This window comes from Podarcis filfolensis, assembly GCF_964270895.1.
Source record: "Podarcis filfolensis genome assembly, chromosome: 3".
NCBI lineage: Eukaryota > Metazoa > Chordata > Lepidosauria > Squamata > Lacertidae > Podarcis > Podarcis filfolensis.
Window position 1 is genome coordinate 4,315,563 of NC_139606.1, and position 17,681 is coordinate 4,333,243.

The window sequence follows — 17,681 nt, forward strand, 5'->3', positions numbered from 1 at the left end:
CCCTTTGCTTCTGGCTTTTTCTAGATCCCTTACCTAGCAACTGGCTTTTAATTGGCTTTAAAATTTTATAGCTGTAAGCAGACCCGATGCCAAGCTTTAAAGCAGCTCAAAGAAGTGCTGTCTGTGAACTAATACCTATAGGACCAGGCTTGGAGACTGCACTTGTGATTCTCACATCCCACTGACACTGATGCTATACCACTGACCTCAGACAAGGAGGTAGATGTGTGTGCAAAACCCGAAATGAGGGGTCTGCAACACAGCTGTGACTTGGGTTGAGCATCATCAAAACATGGAGAAGAGCTCCTAGGACTTCTGCTGCTGTTTATTAGTCACCTTCCATATCATATCCCATGGCAACGTGCAAAGTATATTATAAAACAGCTACAAAAATAGCAGAAGATGTGTTTAAAAACAACACAGTATGGAAACTTATTGCGGATACCAACTGGGAAAACTTATTGGAACAAAAATACCTTCAGTTATTTCTGGAAAGTACTGATAGTGGGTGCCTGTTGTATCTCAACTGGTGGACTGAGGGAGAGAACAGGGACAGCTAAAAGGAACTGAGATCTCCCATCTGGAGACACATGTAACTTTGTGGAAGAGACGAGTGTGGCCTGCATGCTACTCCACCATGCGCAAAGATAAGCCCGTGATCCAGAAGGTGATCCAGTTCAAAACTGAATTATTTTATGGTGCCAGCAGCAGTTATCCTTACTGGCCAAACTTGTGATTGGTGCTGCCAAAGCAAACACCAAGGACCTTTTATTTATTGGTGCTATTGCAGGATACAGGAGCATTTTTTTTCTGGGGCTCATTACCATATGGCAAACTCACACCTATAAGGGCTAAGTGGGCATGGATACCTGCATCTGTGTGCATCTGTCATCATTCTTATTGGATTGGGCCAAGTGTGTTTTTTCCCCTGGAGCCCTGATCCACAGGGGCACATTTTTTTATTCGCCCCTCTCTTCCAGTTCACTGGCCTGCATAAAGGATGATTTCTAAACAGGTGCAAATCACAGGAAAATGTAGCAAATGAAAGCAATATTGGGCCTGGTCCACCTCAATAAAGTACTGGTTACGCTGCCATTTTCGCTGCCCTCCATCAAGTCTGCTCGCTGATTTGCTCAAAGACTCCTACAAATCAAGATGGTATCAGTACCTCGAAAAAAAGATTGAATCTTTAGGCATCGAGCTGGAGCCCCTGTATAATTCTAATGAGCAATACATTTTCCATAATATCCTAACTAGACTAAAGGATGTCGAGAGGCAAAATATTATGGCAGCTGTAAACAAAATTTGTTCGCCCATATTCTATGATTTAAATATCCTAGATAGCAGAGCCAATTACGTCACCAAATTAATAATTCCAGCCCAACGTAGGGCTTTTATGCTGGCCCGTTTGAATGTTTTTCCCTCAGCATTTGTCAGGGGAAGATATCAAAACATCCCTAGAAACAAGAGATTCTGCAGATGTTTTATGAATGTCCCGGACACGGTAGAGCACATTCTCTTCCAGTGCCCATTGTACAGTACGCTCCGTCAACGCGTGCTGTCCCCTCTTTTGGGTGGTCTGGAGCCCCAACAAGGTGAATGTGTGGGATTCTGCCTATCCGACGTTGACCAAAGGGTAACGGCGGGGGTAGCCGAGTTTTTGGTAGCAGTCCTCCAAGGAGCAGGTTAACAAGGAAAACCACTGATTTTATATGTATATAAATATATATGTATGTAGCCAACTGCTGCCTTTCTGTATATATCTCAAGGCTTTTATATGTTACTTTTTCTTTTATCGTTTTATTTGTATAATGCCTAATAAAGGTTTGAATAAGAAGAATGAAAGCAAACTTAAATACATAGGACTTTTAAGAAATGAAGATTGCTGGATAGTTGTGACACCTTCCAATGTAGCACATATAGGAAAAATCATTATGAGATTCTGCCTTGCTTTCGAAGAGTGATTAAAATATTAAGCTAAATAATTGATGCAATTTTCTTTGATGTAGCAATAGTTTGCTCTTTCTGCTCACATTCTCCTACCTCACAGGGGTATTTTAAGGGTTTATTAGTTAACATTTGTAAAAAGGTTTTCAGATGAAAAGGCTTGTATAAACCCTACTGTAAGTATTATTATTACGTTTATGGAATGGATGTGATATAGTTTCTCTGCATTCCACTATTATGTCTCCTTTGTAAAAAAAAAAATTTAAAAGCATACTTGTTCCGATAATGTGTCAAAACAGGATGATTTTAGATTGAAATGTGATTCAAATCTTAGAGTTTATCCCTTCTTCCTCAGTTAATCATTTCTAGTTTTGAAAGGAGTTTTGCCTCAGTTGAAGTATTTTATTTCATCATTGTGTCCATTATTTTTTAAAAGAATGCATGAGAAACTCCAACACACACATTATATTTTTCATTTGAAAAAAGATACTAGAAAAGAACAGCTCATAATAAACCATGTGGTCTTCTGTCAATTTTCCTTCCATGCTGATTATAGACTTCTAATGCTGTATTGCTTTTAAGCGTGAAAATTCCATTTCTGCATTGCAATGGGCTTTATAATATAATAGGAAGAAAGAGAGAAAGGGCCTTGATTATTTAAAAGGAGAAAGACTAAAGTAATCAAGTGTATCTTATAGAAGGAAAGAAAAACATAAACACTCTCAGATTATATTGTACTTAAAGTGCCAGGACTTTAAATTTTTATTTTAAGTAACAAATAAAATAGCAAAACATTTTCTCTTGTCATAAAAGCTGACTTTGATCCCCAGTACAGCCATTGAGTGGAAAATTGAACCACACTATAATTGCTTTCCCTCTGACTGATAAAGTGGTGTAACAAATTTTGTGTTTGAATGATAAAATCAGCAATTGGCCCCTAGTGTTTCCTTCTGCCATTCCTCCAAGGACACCAAAGTCCCATCAGGCCTCGGGGCAAGAGCAAAGGCTGCAGAACTGTAAATCTACTCTCCAAGTTGTTGTTGTTGAGTTCCTGCCTTGGTTTTCTTAAAAAATAGAAACCTATGATTTCTTTCTTTTTAAAAACATGACTAATGTAAATAACTTCTGGCTGAGATGCGAGTGAACATAGGGAGGCAAAGAAGAGGGGGAAAACAACAGCTCTCCTTGTACAGAACTCTATGGTCGTCACATAGACAACGCAGACCCACTGTAAAAATAAATTACTCGGGAGTAAAATATTGTTATGAAACAAGAGGACAGGGGTTTCACCCATAAGGATAAGAAATGCTGTAACCCTTTGTCAGGGGGAAAGGCAGGAACTAGCATGTTTGCTTTCAGGCAAAGAGCAAAAATTACGTTTTAAATTAATTTGTGGCTCAGTCTCATGAAGTACTGAGCAATACTGCCTTCATCCAGAGCATTTCTACATGCATTGTTTTGTAGGTATCAAATTCATAAACCCAGTATTGGGTAGCTCAGAGTGGCCTAGGTCTGCCCATAGTTTTTATCGTCACAGCAACCTTGTGAGAGAACTTAGGCTGACAAAGATAGCAAATGGGTCAAGATTAAACAGTGAACTTCATGGCTGAGTGGGGATTTGAACCCAAGTCTCTCCAGAAGTCAAACATACCATTCACTGCACCACACTATTTACTTGGGGAAAAGTGGTTCTGTTAGGACCTTTGAGTGGGCTCTTTTGAGTGGATGGGTTCTAATTGTTTAAACAGCAACAAAATGTCATTGGACAGTGTAGTTCTGAAGCAAGCTGTGATCCTGCATTCATTCTGCTGCACCACCTGAAACATAGATTGCTCGAGCAAAACTGATATAAGCTGCATACTGCATGAGCAGGTTGTGTATCTGGTGCACAAGGATTTGCACAACTGCTGAAACAATCATACGTAGTACAAAGGAAAGGCAGAAGTTTTACCCAAGTAGGGTCAGAAGCAGGAAAATGAGAACACACAGTTGCTGAGAGCTATTCCACTTGCATCTGACTTCTAATTAAGCACAAATGCTTTTTAATAGATTAGGCTACTCTACTTAGTACATTCGATTTAATTCACAATTGCCACATACCTGGTGAAATGCTCCTATTCCACCACTGGATTAACCAAAGTTTGATTTTGTCTCCATTCCTTCCGTCTTTTTCTTCTTATTCCAATTCTAGGCATCTGGCAATGCTTGAGCCTATTTTAAAGATTTCCTGCAAGAACAATAAAAGTGGGATGAACTGCTGCTCTGCCACTGTGGGGGCATTTATTTATTTATCAAATGTGCACCCCTCCCTTCCTCATTCGGCTTTATTACTTGTTCCTCAATGGTACTGCATTATTGCTGTCTCAAGTGGCACACTTCCACTATAGTGGGACAAAAAATAAACCAGAATATTTGTGGTATAAAAAGTTGCAGGATATATGCAGGGAGTTATGGGGTATGCACGAACTGGAAATTAAATAGTATGTCTGCCCTGAAACTTTTGCAGGCACAAACAGTCTTGAAAGTGAGATTGTGTATAACCACCCCAATATAATCATGAGAAATTTGATGTCTGGAAGTGCCTTAAGTGCAAAACAAAGCACAATGGTGCAAAATCCCAAACACCCCACATTGATGGGATCTGAGCTGCTAGTGACTGACCAGGCAAAGTATATTAGGTTCAAAGTGAATAACTGTGGAAATGTCAACCACAGAACTCAGATTCCAAACTGGATTCAACTGATTTGATCCAGGTAGATCATGCTCTGGATCAGATCCAGTTTAGTCCGTTTCAGAATTTGCAGTTCTGCGTTTCCCATTACAAAGTGGTCTGAGGGTTGCAGTGCTGCCTCCATCCATTTTTTAAAAAATGATTTCCTTTTTCGCAAAACTCCAGAAAAAATCATCAAGCTGCCAACAGCCTGGAGTGGCTAGTGCATAACTATTCTTGCCTCTGCATGCTTTGAACAGAACAAGTCCCCCTGGGAGCAACAGGACTTGATGAAGTTCTGTGGATAAAATTATGCATGGAGAAAGTGCACAGAGAAAAGTTCTTCTCCCTCTTTCATAGTACTAAAACCTGGGGTTACCCAATGAAAGTAAATGTGGGAAAAGACAGATAAAAGGAAGTAGTTCTTCACACAGTACATAGTTTTAACTAAGGGATTCATTTCTACAAGGCATGAGGATGACTGCCAACTTACACGACTTTTTACAGGGGATCAGGCAAGTTCAAGGAAGACAAGCCTATGAATGGCTACCAGCCAGGATGGCTGTATATCAGGTCTGGGGAACCTTTTCAGACCACTCCCTTCTGAACAACCTTCATGCCAGTGGTGGGAAGGGCCAGAGGCAAAGGTCTAGCTTCTGTACGCACCCACACATCCCTCTCGATCCTGCATCCAGGAAAGTGAGAGGCATTAGCAGAGTTCAAGGGCAAGAAGACTCAGTGGGGGAGAGAGGGTGGCTTGAGGGATGGCCAGTAGAATGCAAGGTGTGAGAGGGGCTGTGGCTGAGGAGGAGCTGTGTCTGGGCACACTCCCAATGGCCATACAAATAGTCTTGGATTTTTTACACACATGTATACTATAACACAGGAATCAGAGGCAGGCTGCGTTTGAACACCAGTTGCTGGGGAATGACACTGGGAGAGGACTGTTGAACCCATGTCCAGTTTGATCAGCACCTGATTGCCCACTGTGAGAAGGAGGAAGGTGGACTATGCAGGCCTTTCTGTTCCTCCAGGGCTTTTCTTATGGGGGTGGGTAAAATGTCTAAATTATCAGGCTACCAGGCAATGTGGAAGAAGAGGGTTGGCAGGGAGAGCACAGGCAACGAATGAGCTGCATGCTATACAGAAGGCTCTGGGAATGTTGCCTGGACCTGTCCGGTGAGTCAGACATCAACTCTGAGGAAGATCCAATGTTATGTCCAGTCACTGACACAGACCCAGATACCAGTCGGAAAGTCATGTTATTTCCTAGAGCAGATCAGGGAGGAAGGTCACATAGTGCTGGACACAGGCCCATGGACCAGCAGCCTGACCATCTGAGAAGAAAGCCAGAATCCCATGAGGAACCAGCCCAGTTGTCCAAGTCCCCACACACCCCCAGAAGCACAGAATGCCCAAAGTGTGCTAAACTATGGCTTCTTTGCAAGAAAGGGCAGGGCTTGGTTCAGATGGCAAAGCCTTCCCGGTACATAAAGGTTCAGTCAAGCTCTGATAATTTTTGAAGCAAACCTTGACACCATATGTAGTCCTGCAAACTCTCTGACTGATAAAGGCTCTCACCTTTACCAGCTCCCTTAGCTTTCCAGGAGGATACTTGCTACAGCCTGTTCATTTTCAGTTTATCAATAGTGGACCTCATGTCCACTGACAAGGGCCTCTTGTAGCCAACAACAGACAGACTAGTTATAATATCTATAGGGTATCAATATCTTGTAGGTGGTTCATTTCAAAAGAAGTAAAGTGTGATTTCATTTTGCCTGATGACAAGGTGAGGTATCTCATTGTTTAAAGCTGACTACTTTTCACTTCTCAATCATATCTCCCAACTGGTATCACTGTCCTCCTGCCACCGGCATTCAGGCCCGCCTTACCCATAGAGGATAGTGGCGCGGGGCGCCGGGGCGCCAAGTTTTTGAGGGTGCCAGACAAGAGTCCGGGGAACACCGAACAAGCGCGCTGAGTGAGTGAGGGTGTGTGCGCTGCTCCTGTCGAGCGTTGGTTCGGTTTTTCCCTTTTAGCCTGCAGACGCCGAATTCTGCAGGATTGGTGTGCTGCCTGCTGTGGCCTCCATGGCACAAAGCAGCTAGCTGAACTGGGAGGCGCTGTGTCCAGCCTCCACCTCCTCCCTGCCAGCGGAGCCACCCTGCAGCCGCTGCCTGCTTCCTCCAGCCCTAAAAAAAGGTCGACTACTCTGGGAAAGGGGGGGCGCTGGAGGGATCTTTGCACCACGCCGCCAGATATGCTTAAGACGGCCCTGCTGGCATCACTGCTGCTTACCAAGATGGCGTTGGAGCAGTAATGAGGTCAGGGCTGCATAAGCGCAAGGATTTGGTTGCAAAGGTGTGCCCAGCATAGTCCCTGACCTTGCTGTTGTCCTGATCTATGCCTCAGTCCCATCCAGGTAAGAAGCAGTGCTACTACCAGGCTCTGTGACTCCTGCCAACACAAGCACCACTGCAATGTGATTATATGGCCAGCTTTAATTATTCCTGAAGTGGCATATAAAGAAAGTGCTTTTTTGCTTTTTAAAAATGAGGTGCCAGTACTCAAATATTGGTAGAATTGCCAAAGATCCCAGCACAAAATGGCTGCCATGGGCCCCGAGAAGAAGAATAAAGTTTATCAAAACTATATCTATTGGTTGATGCTGAAACTCATATATTGTGTATTTATACTAGAAGGGTGAAGTATAAATGCTATAACAAAGAAAAAATAAACATCAAGCTGACAGCGCTGTTGCTGTCTCACAACTCTAAAGTTACCAAGCTCAAAATTTCTTGATTTGATGACGAAACTTACGCTGCACATATTCCTGCCCGCCCCCGCCAAGTCTCGTCACATGATCTTTCAACATGTGGGTGAGTGGGGGTCCAGTGAACCTCTCTTAATAAGCAATTAGCATTAATCTTAATTGATCAGTGCAACATGGGGTACTTCATCTCAAATGCCACACCTTTGTCTCAGCTGACAATGCGGGATTCATTGTGTGTGTGTTGTGTTTAGACAATCTCAGCGCCTCCTATCAAGTCATTGGGGTCTTTCACTTGTATATTCTTTTCAGCTAACACAATTCAATAGAATCAGCAACTTTATAGAACAGGCTTCTACAAAAACACGCTGGAGAATTTTAGGTATTGATTAAGTAATATTAATATATCTTTTGCCGCTAGTCAACTATCCTTTCTTCAGAACATCCCATTGGGGACCTCTTCCATCTCTCCCCCTTATTCAAGCAGAATGCTAATACAATAAACTTTGCCATTATCACCTGACCTGCTCTCTCTCTCTCTTTCTCTCTCTCTCCCCTTTGCCGATTTGTTTAAAACATACTTATTTACTCATATACAATTTTCCTTCTCGCATTCCTCCAAATATAATCCCTTCACGTTTCTCCAGCCCTCACGTGTCTTCTCGGCTCACCGTTGATGCAATGACTGATGGTTGCCAGTGCTGCCTTCCTTGACCTCATCAACATCAGAAAAGGGTTTTCAAATCTCAGTCATCTCTGACAGCCTTTGAGAAGAGAAATGAGACAGTCTCTCTGACACAAAGGCTTCTGGCCTGGGGTAAAAAATTCCTTTTGAAACAGGAAAAAAAAATCTGAACACTCCACAGACCACACTGCTTCACATTCATCTCACAATGCAACCCATCCATCCCTGCTCCATATTAGCTTTCAGAGAGTGTAGTTTTTTCTGTCTGTTGCGGGCCTGACACTACTTCTACGGTACCTTTGTTGGTGCACTTGGCAGATAGCTGCGTAAATCTGAAAGGCAGTTGGCTTTACAATTATAGGCTCAAGATGAAAAATTAGGCTTACTTTAATCTTATTTTAAAGTGTCTATAGACACAGTTTAGTCAATTTATTATACTTGTACATGCAGTGAAGAGCTTAAGGAACAAAAAAAACCCTCTATCTATCTATCTATCTATTTTTATATCTGTACCAGGGATTTGTATGCAAGTTTTGATCTAAGCCCAACATAATATTTATTTATTCATCTGAGGTTTAGCGCTTTAATATTTTTACTAGAGCAGTCAAGTACAACATTTTCCTGTTGCCTAGAATGGACACACAGGGGAATGTGGCTCCAGACAAGGAGCACATCCTGTCATACCTGCTCTGGATGCACCTCCACTTGTGTGTGACCAGGCAGATGGCCAGGACCCTAGCTGACCAGGTAAAAGGGCTGGCCATGCAACCATCTTCCTCTTTTGGACCTTCACTTAAGGATCGCTGCTGCTCCTGGCTCTTAGCCAGCACATGGCAGATCCTCACAGAGGATGGAGGCCACAAGTAGAAAGTCTGAGACCTAACTCAGACTTCTTTTCTCTACAAATGTAACTGTAACCACAAGATAATGCCTGCCTTCAGTTTACTGTTGTGAACTGAATGTGAGTAAAACTTTACTGTTATTTTTCAAGAAGACTGTGTTGCGTCATTCTTATTTTAAGAGGGAAATAAAGGGGAAATAAGAGGGAAATAAAGAGGGACGCGAGTGGTGCTGTGGTCTAAACCACAGAGCCTAGGGCTTGCCGATCAGAAGGTCGGCGGTTCGAATCCCTGCAACGGGGTGAGCTCCCATTGCTCGGTTCCTGCTCCTGCCAACCTAGCAGTTTGAAAGCACATCAAAGTGCAAGTAGATAAATAGGTACCACTGCAGCGGGAAGGTAAACGGTGTTTCCGTGTGCTGCTCTGGTTCACCAGAAGCGGCTTAGTGACCCGGAAGCTGTCTGCGGACAAAATGCTGGCTCCCTCGGTCAATAGAGCGAGATGAGCGCCGCAACCCCAGAGTCGTCCGCAACTGGACTTAACAGTCAGGGGTCCCTTTACCTTTCCCTAAAGGGGAAATTTACCAGGAACAATCCAGACTGGACAAGCCAGACTGGATTGCTTACTTGAAAGACTCTAGCGAGTCATCAGCTGCTTCACTATAAGCTGCAAGGGAATGTTCTCTGCTGTTTGCTCACTAGCGTGAATGAGGAAGGATAATATCAAAACAATGTATCCTCTCCTACCTTCCTAAACATCCCCACATAGAGTCCCATTTATTTCAGTGATAAAGTTTTAAGCATGTTCTTAACAACTATCAAATTGGATTTTGCATCACTGCCTTGCTTTAATATCTGACAATGAGGCCCTCTTTGTGACTTCAAGATTCGCATCTACCTGAAGGAGGACAGTTCCACTAGTCCAATGTTGCATCACCACTATTAGACATATTAGTCATTCACTACAGAAGAGTATCTTAAGCAACTGACAAGAAAGCAAGAGCCACAGGCATAGCATTAAAAACAATAAAACGATTACAATAAAACCCTTACAGTGATTTATAAACAAACTCAGTATAAAGGCAGAACGTCATCAGCAGAAAACAGTTATTCATTAATTCCATGAGCAGGAGAGGCACAACTGAAAAGGCCCTTCCCTTATCCCCACCCTCCAGGCCTCCTCATGAGGAGACACACAGAGCACATCCCCTGGCACTGATTGACCAAACATGGCTCTTTAGGGAAACAGACGAGAACATACTTGATCCGTCAGGCCCTTTAATTTAGACTCTCATTTGAGTTTTATTCTAGACCTACAGCTCTTTAGTTTCTCCTGTTAATTTATTTATTAAAGTGTGAGTGAATGTGTGTGTGTGTGTCTATACATACTATGTGTGTGTGTGTGTGCATAAAGTACCATTTTTCTATTAGATATAGTATATTGTAAATCACTTTAAAAACAACTGTTAAAAGCCAAATTTTGTAAATAAACACATCAATGAGATGTTCAACAAAAAATTAGTTAGATTATTCCCATGGGATTTAGCAAATTGATACACAATATTATTGCCTTAATTCATCAAAGAATTAAGATTTAAGTTTTGTAATAAAATAGACAATTAACATATTCAATTCAAATTAACATTTGGTTCCCCCTTCTCCCAGATTTCCAACTTGTTTGGATTTCCCCCAGGTTTATTGCACATACACATATGACACCACCATTCAGTTCTAGTTTAGCCTTACTTTCACAAGCAAGGAGCAACAACCAGCCACTGTATATTTTCAATTAGGTTAAGGACTTCTGAGCATGCTTGAAGTTAAGGAGTTATTTGCTTCCTTATTTGCAAAAGTCATTTCCAGTTTGTCTAAAATTGCTTTTACTGAAGGTTTTGTACTCAGACAAATATAAGATGATAAAAGAGCAGTTTGACACAATACAAAAAAATTATAAAATATTAGTTTTAATGTATGCAAATAATACAACAAGCTGCAACAAACCAAAAGAAATCCAGAAAACCGTATCTGAAAACACCTGGTGGAGAGACTTGGCAGTGATAGGGCCTTGGCAGGTGAACTTCTTTTGGCAGGGGAATCTGTTGGCCGGGGGGCCGCCATAGGAAAGCCATGCTTTCCATGGGATCACTGTCAAAGATGTTCATGTTGGGTTCTCCTTCTTTCCCCCTTTAAGGTAGAGAATCTCTACGCTCAAGAAACCATCTCCCTGTTGTCTGTCTTTGCCCTCACTAGTGGACAACCAAAGATGTAGGGCTGGTGCCAGGAAACACTGCAAACTGAGGATGTCACAACACAAGCCTACACACCATATGCTGTGCCATAAACCTCTTGTGCAATCTTCTCTGGTGGGGTGCACATGCCAGTGGATGGTGGGGCAGAGAAACATACATAGCTTTGCACAGTAAGCTAGTTGCTACACACACCCTTTACAGGCAAGAGGCATGGTTGGAGCTCAAGGCCAGACAGGCAAAAACACCCAGGAAGTTGCCAGGGAGGGTGTGGTCTGGGGAGGGCCTGACAGAGAGGATTAGAGGGCTACTTTTGGCCCCTGACCTGAGTTTCCCTGTGCCTTTGTTACAGGAAGAAAGCTATATACCTAATGGTGCCCTGTGTCACACATGAACTACTATTTTGCCACAAAAGAATCTTTGGCTTCTTGTGACTTACAGTAACCAGGATTGTTTTGTGTGACCAGGCAGTGACCGCCCCAGCCCCCAGGGACCACCAGAAAGGAATAATGACTCTGACAATGTGTTATAGAATTAAAATTTGGCCACAACTTTATTAAACTTTCAAATATAGAAAGACCTTGGCTTAGGCATTGGGTGTGTATTCCTCCCAGCCCCCCAGCTGGGGGAAGTGGGGCTCCTCAGGGTGAATGGGATATGGGTGGGTACACAGCAAGATGATTGTGTATGCTGGTAGCCCACCCCATATCCCCACATGCAGGGTAGTTCACTGACAACCTTTTCAGTGTTTGGCCAGTGACACCCATATACAAACCCCTTTAAGAGGGGACCCTGGAATTGCTGCCACGCGGGGGGGGGGGGGGAGTCACCACTTCATGCCCCCCCCATTTCAGGGAAGGAAAGACTAAAGGATTCTGCCCAAGGCCTTAAACCCCCAAAGTTGTGGCGAATTGCTACGGGGAAGACAAAACCTGCCAATGCAGGAAAATTTCTTCCCGGCTCTTCAACAGCAACCAGTCAAAAGACTGTAGCAGTGACTGCTACACAGGAAGCAAAACAGTTAACCTGTAAACAAGAAACATCAAACAAAGGGAGGGTTAGGGGGGTGGGTGAAGCTCCTGAGCAGATTGCCTGGCTGCTGCCAGCTCCCCCCCCTCATTTATGTGACATGCAAAGAATAACCCTGGTCGGAAGCAAAGGGCACAGTGTGAGTGTGAGTGCTCATTAGCAAAGGTGTGAATGGTGGTAAATGGTCTAAATCCAATTTTCTCTGAGTTGCTGCTCCTCTTTTGTTCAGTGAGAATAATTTTGCTGAGATAAAGGTGAGGTACAATGAATTCCCTCCCCTGCACCTGTAAGAGGAAGCACTCTGCGCTGACAGCCAGGCAAATGCACAACCAAGGTATGATTTATAGGCAACACTCTTGCATACAGCCAATGTTCAGTTAGTATACTTTTGTGGACAGATCCTGACAGGTCGGTGTTGCTTGTACATATGCCAGCTCTTGGTGCTAATTGCACAGCATACGCTACCTGGACCAGAAAGTATCAGAGCCCCAAGGAACTGTTTCCATGGACCAGTGCTGCCAAATACTTCTGTTTTCCCCGTGGCTGACTTCTTCCCAATCACTTCCTGAAGCTGAATCTCAGTGTCTTGACTGGATTGAGCTTCAGGCTCCAAGCATGTTCAGTAATAGCCCTGACCTTTTCCTAGTATTGTCATTCCAAGTGACATTTCTGGCATGTACAGCAAGTGACACAAAACTGACAGGCAAAGTCGCCATCAAGAAGGAAAGGGGAAACGCAACAAAACAAAAAGGAAGAGGCTTTTGAAAGGGGCTGTCTAAATTTCAGCAGAGAAGTACGGTATTTTGCTCAGACACACCAAAGGCACTGCCAAACTAGCAGGTGCAAAGGGGGTTAGAGTTAACCACAGCGTTTCATACAGACAAAATATTGTGGGGACAGTTTGCTTGGGACTGGTGGGGCAGAAGTCGGGGAGGCCAGCAGCATTCTACTTTTGTTCCTACCCTCTGCCTGCTGAGTTCTACAAGGGCAACACTGAGAGCAAGAACGAAGCAGCCGAAAATCAGTTTCAACCCTTGCACAGTGGTACCTCAGGTTAAGTACTTAATTCGTTCCGGAGGTCCGTTCTTAACCTGAAACTGTTCTTAACCTGAAGCACCACTTTAGCCTATGGGGCCTCCTGCTGCTGCCGTGCCGCCAGAGCACGATTTCTGTTCTCATCCTGAAGCAAAGTTCTTAACCTGAGGTAATATTGCTGGGTTAGCAGAGTCTGTAACCTGAAGCTTATGTAACCTGAAGCGTATGTAACCCGAGGTACCACTGTACAGCAAGTAGACAGGCACTGGCATGCTAAGGGCAGACTCTGGGTGGTGCGGCAGTGCCTCTGTTCACCCCAGCAACGACCCTTCGCTGGTGGGACTCTCGGTATTTGCTCATACTTTTTATTCTGTACATACAAACTTTGCAATCAGACAAACCAGTGTTGAACAGTATCGCCTCCTTTTACAGTCTTAAGGGCAACCCTTCCTTCATCACATTAATGATTTTCCCTCATCAACAACCGGGTGACACCAAATCCTGGAGATCTTTCTCACCTGTGTGCTTTGCAGAACAGCCTGCTTCACCCCGCCAGCAATTTTTGGTCTCACATAACAAAACAGAGAACTATAGCCAAGGGAATTAGAGTTTGTGGATATATCACACAAACCTGCAAATTAACTATGTGCAAGGAAGTTATTATCAGCTCCAAATTTATAGCAAAGGAGAAGAAAAGCAAACCCAATGAACCTTTTGATCTTTTACAGCTTTCTTAAGAGTTACAGTGCTCATGTTTACTTAAAAGGAAGGCCATGATCTCAGGCACACTTTTTAGCTTGGAAACTTCCATTAAAATCAGAAGGTCATACTTCCAATGCATTTAGGAAGCATATAGAATTCAGTGCTTATGTGGGAGAACGGTTAAATAGACAATAACCACAGGCCAGCAACTGCACTGCACACAGAAGGTCTCCAGTGTGTGTACATGCAGGCACACATGAGAAAGTGTTAGATAATTAGTCAGGAAGGATTCCTCAATAGTGAAGAGTTGAAGCAGTCCATGCTCATATAGTACATCAGTGCTCTATGGAGCCTTGCATACTTTTTTTATGTAGCTTCTGGACCACTAGGGTATACCATACTGCATATTTACAGGATCAATATGTATTATATGTGCACACACATGGAATTTGTTTATGAGAGATGTGTGTGTGTGTGTATTTATTTATTTTATAGGATTTCCCATCCTTCACCATAAGGTCCAGGGGAGGTTACTACCATATAAAAATACAATAATAAAATCACTTAAAGTGTGCATGCGCATACACATTTGGTATATATTTATATGCACAATAAATGCACATTTTGTGCACACATATGAATATACACACAACTACACACGGGGGGAGAGATAGTATATATGTGTGCAATGAGCAGCAAAAAATAAAAAATGCAAATACCAAAACTGCCACCCTGTTTAGCGTTTCAAGGAGAAGGGAGGGAAAGAACTTCAGGAAAAAAATAAAACATCAGCAGGCAATTAGACTAATCTGCAGCAAGCCAGGCTTGTGGGATCATTGTTTGGTATTTGCTAGGGCCCAAGCTGTGTGCCCTGAAGGGCCGACCTTCTAATCATTATCTGTCTGTTTTATTACCCAGCCAAACTGGGCCCAGTTTTAAATAAAATATGCAAAGGTTTCTTAAATTATCACCTGGGGCAAGGCGGATCGCCTTTCTTGCTGTACATGTTGTTAATCTGTGAAATGCAAATTCCCTTCATCTTATAGTTGAGCTTTATTAACTTTTTTGAATTTAAAATTTCTCGAACAATGAGTTCTGTCAGCTTCTGAAATTATATTTTCTTTCTCTTTCCCCCCCTCTCTCCCGCTCTTCCCTCTCCCCCCCACCCCAACACGGAAGCGAGTTTAAAGCAGAAAATCACCAGGGGAAATAAGAAGGGTTTCATCTCGCTTTCAGAATTTAATTGGCTCCTTAGCAATTATTAGTTTTTGCGGTTAAAGTCATTTTTTATTACTATAAGTATTTTCTTAAAGAAACCGTGTTACCTTTCCTGGGTGAAGACCTCAAATGTCATAGGGAAAAAAGATGAAGGGTGCAGGGCACAGAAAGAGGAGACTTCAGAGGGGCCACAGACACTTAATTTGAGGAGCAGGGAGGCTTTGACACTGACTGGCATGCTTCACTGAGCCGTTTCTCATTTTATCAGTTCTGTTCTTGAAACAAAAATATAGTTTATCCTTATCGCAAGCGTCAGTCATGCATCTGTGATCTTACAGACAAAGCTTCATTCTGGCATCCAGGAGCTCTGAGTTCTTATCCTGCTGCCTCTAACATGCTGTGTGCCCTTGAGAAGGTGATTTATCTCTCTTTCAACTCCCACCGTGCAGCTTTGGGGTCTATTTAGACTAAAGGTTCTTTCAGGGAAGAGGCTTTGGCTACCATCCAAAGCTCTGCGGGGTTCTGATGCGTCCCACATGGAGGTCTCCCCCAAGCAGGAGCTGCCTCATTCCCCTACCCCCGGTGTCAAGAGGACTGCTCCATGCATGCAGACCCCACTGTGCACACAACCCACTCCCCACCCTGAAGCGAGCGGGGCAGCCCCTGTTCAAAAAGTCCTGTTTGTGCAGGGTTGCCACCTGTTTGTAATTGTCATGGGTTGTTCATATTGCTGGAGTTCTGATCGTATGTAGTAAACGTGGGACTGTCAGCATTTGTCCATTTCCGATCTTTGCAGTTGTGCACAACATTTCTCATACGAAGGAAATACATGGACTAAATTATTAAGTATGTTCCCTATTGATGTTTTGATAAGTTAATGGCCTGAGATGCTTCCACACAAGCAGTTTTCTCATCATTTTACTCAATTTTCATTTACAATCCAGACAACGTAGCTCAATGCATTCCAATGTTCTTCATAGTGTCAAATCTTTTTTTAGAAAAATGATTTGTTACACACTGTTGTTACAATTATTACTTTACCTAGCACTCAACTGAAGTTCTATCAGCTGTTCCAGTGTCATTATGCCCCTTTGATTACAGTAGTACCTCGGGTTACAGACGCTTCAGGTTACAGAAGCTTCAGGTTACAGACTCCACTAACTCAGAAATAGTACCTTGGGTTAAGAACTTTGCTTCAGGATGAGAACAGAAATCGTGCGGCGGTGGCACAGCGGCAGCGGGAGGTCCCATTAGCTAAAATGGTACCTCAGGTTAAGAACGGTTTCAGGTTAAAAACAGACCTCCGGAACGAATTAAGTTCTTAACCCGAGGTACCACTGTAGTTCCTTCCTAGTCACATGAGCTGACCACAGCATTCCAAAATATGTCATTTGTTAGTTCATTTTCACTTGAGATCTTAATTGTTTGTTTTAGTTACAGGCCCTAAAAGTTTTGTCCATTTTTCCTCACAAAGAATTCATTCTGGGGGTTTGCTCCAAAACACCTTGCCCAATGTTATGTGGCTGGAAAACAATTATGCCAGTATTGCAGTAGCGTTGCACTAGCAGAAAGCCACCATGAGTGCAATTATTGTGCGGGGTTTCTGAAATGGGGGGCCACAAGCAATGGAGGAGGAAGCTTTAGGCAGAATCCTTTTGACTGCAGTGTTGTCCCTGCAAAAGAGGTACTTCAGTTCTCCCACCTAGATGACTGCCATTTCACTCCACCTTTTCTGACCCCACAACCAAAAGAAGGCCTAGATTCTGCAGCCAGTAATGGCACACTCCGACATCAAGAACTCATATATCAAAACATCCCCCATGCAGGGCCAGTGCTCTCATTAGCAATTATAACCACAACTCAAATAAGACTGAGGACATGTGGATATTTGTTAGGAAGCAGGACCACCTAAAATATGTGAACTATGGTATTAGAGAGGAAGATAGGTGGTTGAATCATAAGCTTGTGTGGCTGCACTACTGCATTTCTCTTCCATGTTATGCTAGTTTGAATCAGCCTAGTGAGATCTTTTTCTTTTTCTTTTTACAGCTGCTGAGCTGCTGATTTTGACTTGTACCATTTTGTGTAAGATCTGCTCAGAGAAATCAGATGAGAAGAACATGATCCCTCTCATTTATCAAACCATATTCACACCTTCAAACCATGTTCATTGGTGGTGGTGAGTGCGAATGCACCTACTTGTTCCACCCACATGTTCCATGGAAGATGCATCCAGGAAACCTGGGAAATTGGGGTCACCAATCATGCATAGGGCTTCATTCAAGCCTTCTACTTAATGTGTGGAAATTGGTGGGGCAGGGGCGAATGGGTGCAATCCTGTACTCAACTCTCTGCTGCCATTCAGTGAATATGGTTTGAAGGTTTGAAGCATGCTGCTCTCTGGAAACCATTATGCCCCAGCTGGATCTATGCATGCAATGAACCAAGGTGGGAATGAGATTTCATAATGGACTGCATCACATCACATTGCAGGTGCGTAT

General features: G+C 43.1%; 1 long non-coding RNA gene across 1 annotated transcript; it reads right to left on the reverse strand.

Moving 5' to 3' along the window:
- Positions 1 to 3,696: 3,696 nt before the first annotated feature.
- Positions 3,697 to 8,254, reverse strand: LOC310759557. Its single transcript, XR_014546410.1, has 3 exons — positions 8,099 to 8,254; positions 3,850 to 4,174; positions 3,697 to 3,807 (listed from the first exon to the last, which is right to left on the reverse strand). It is a non-coding gene; the product is annotated as an uncharacterized lncRNA (long non-coding RNA).
- Between the last annotated feature and the right edge of the window lie 9,427 nt (positions 8,255 to 17,681).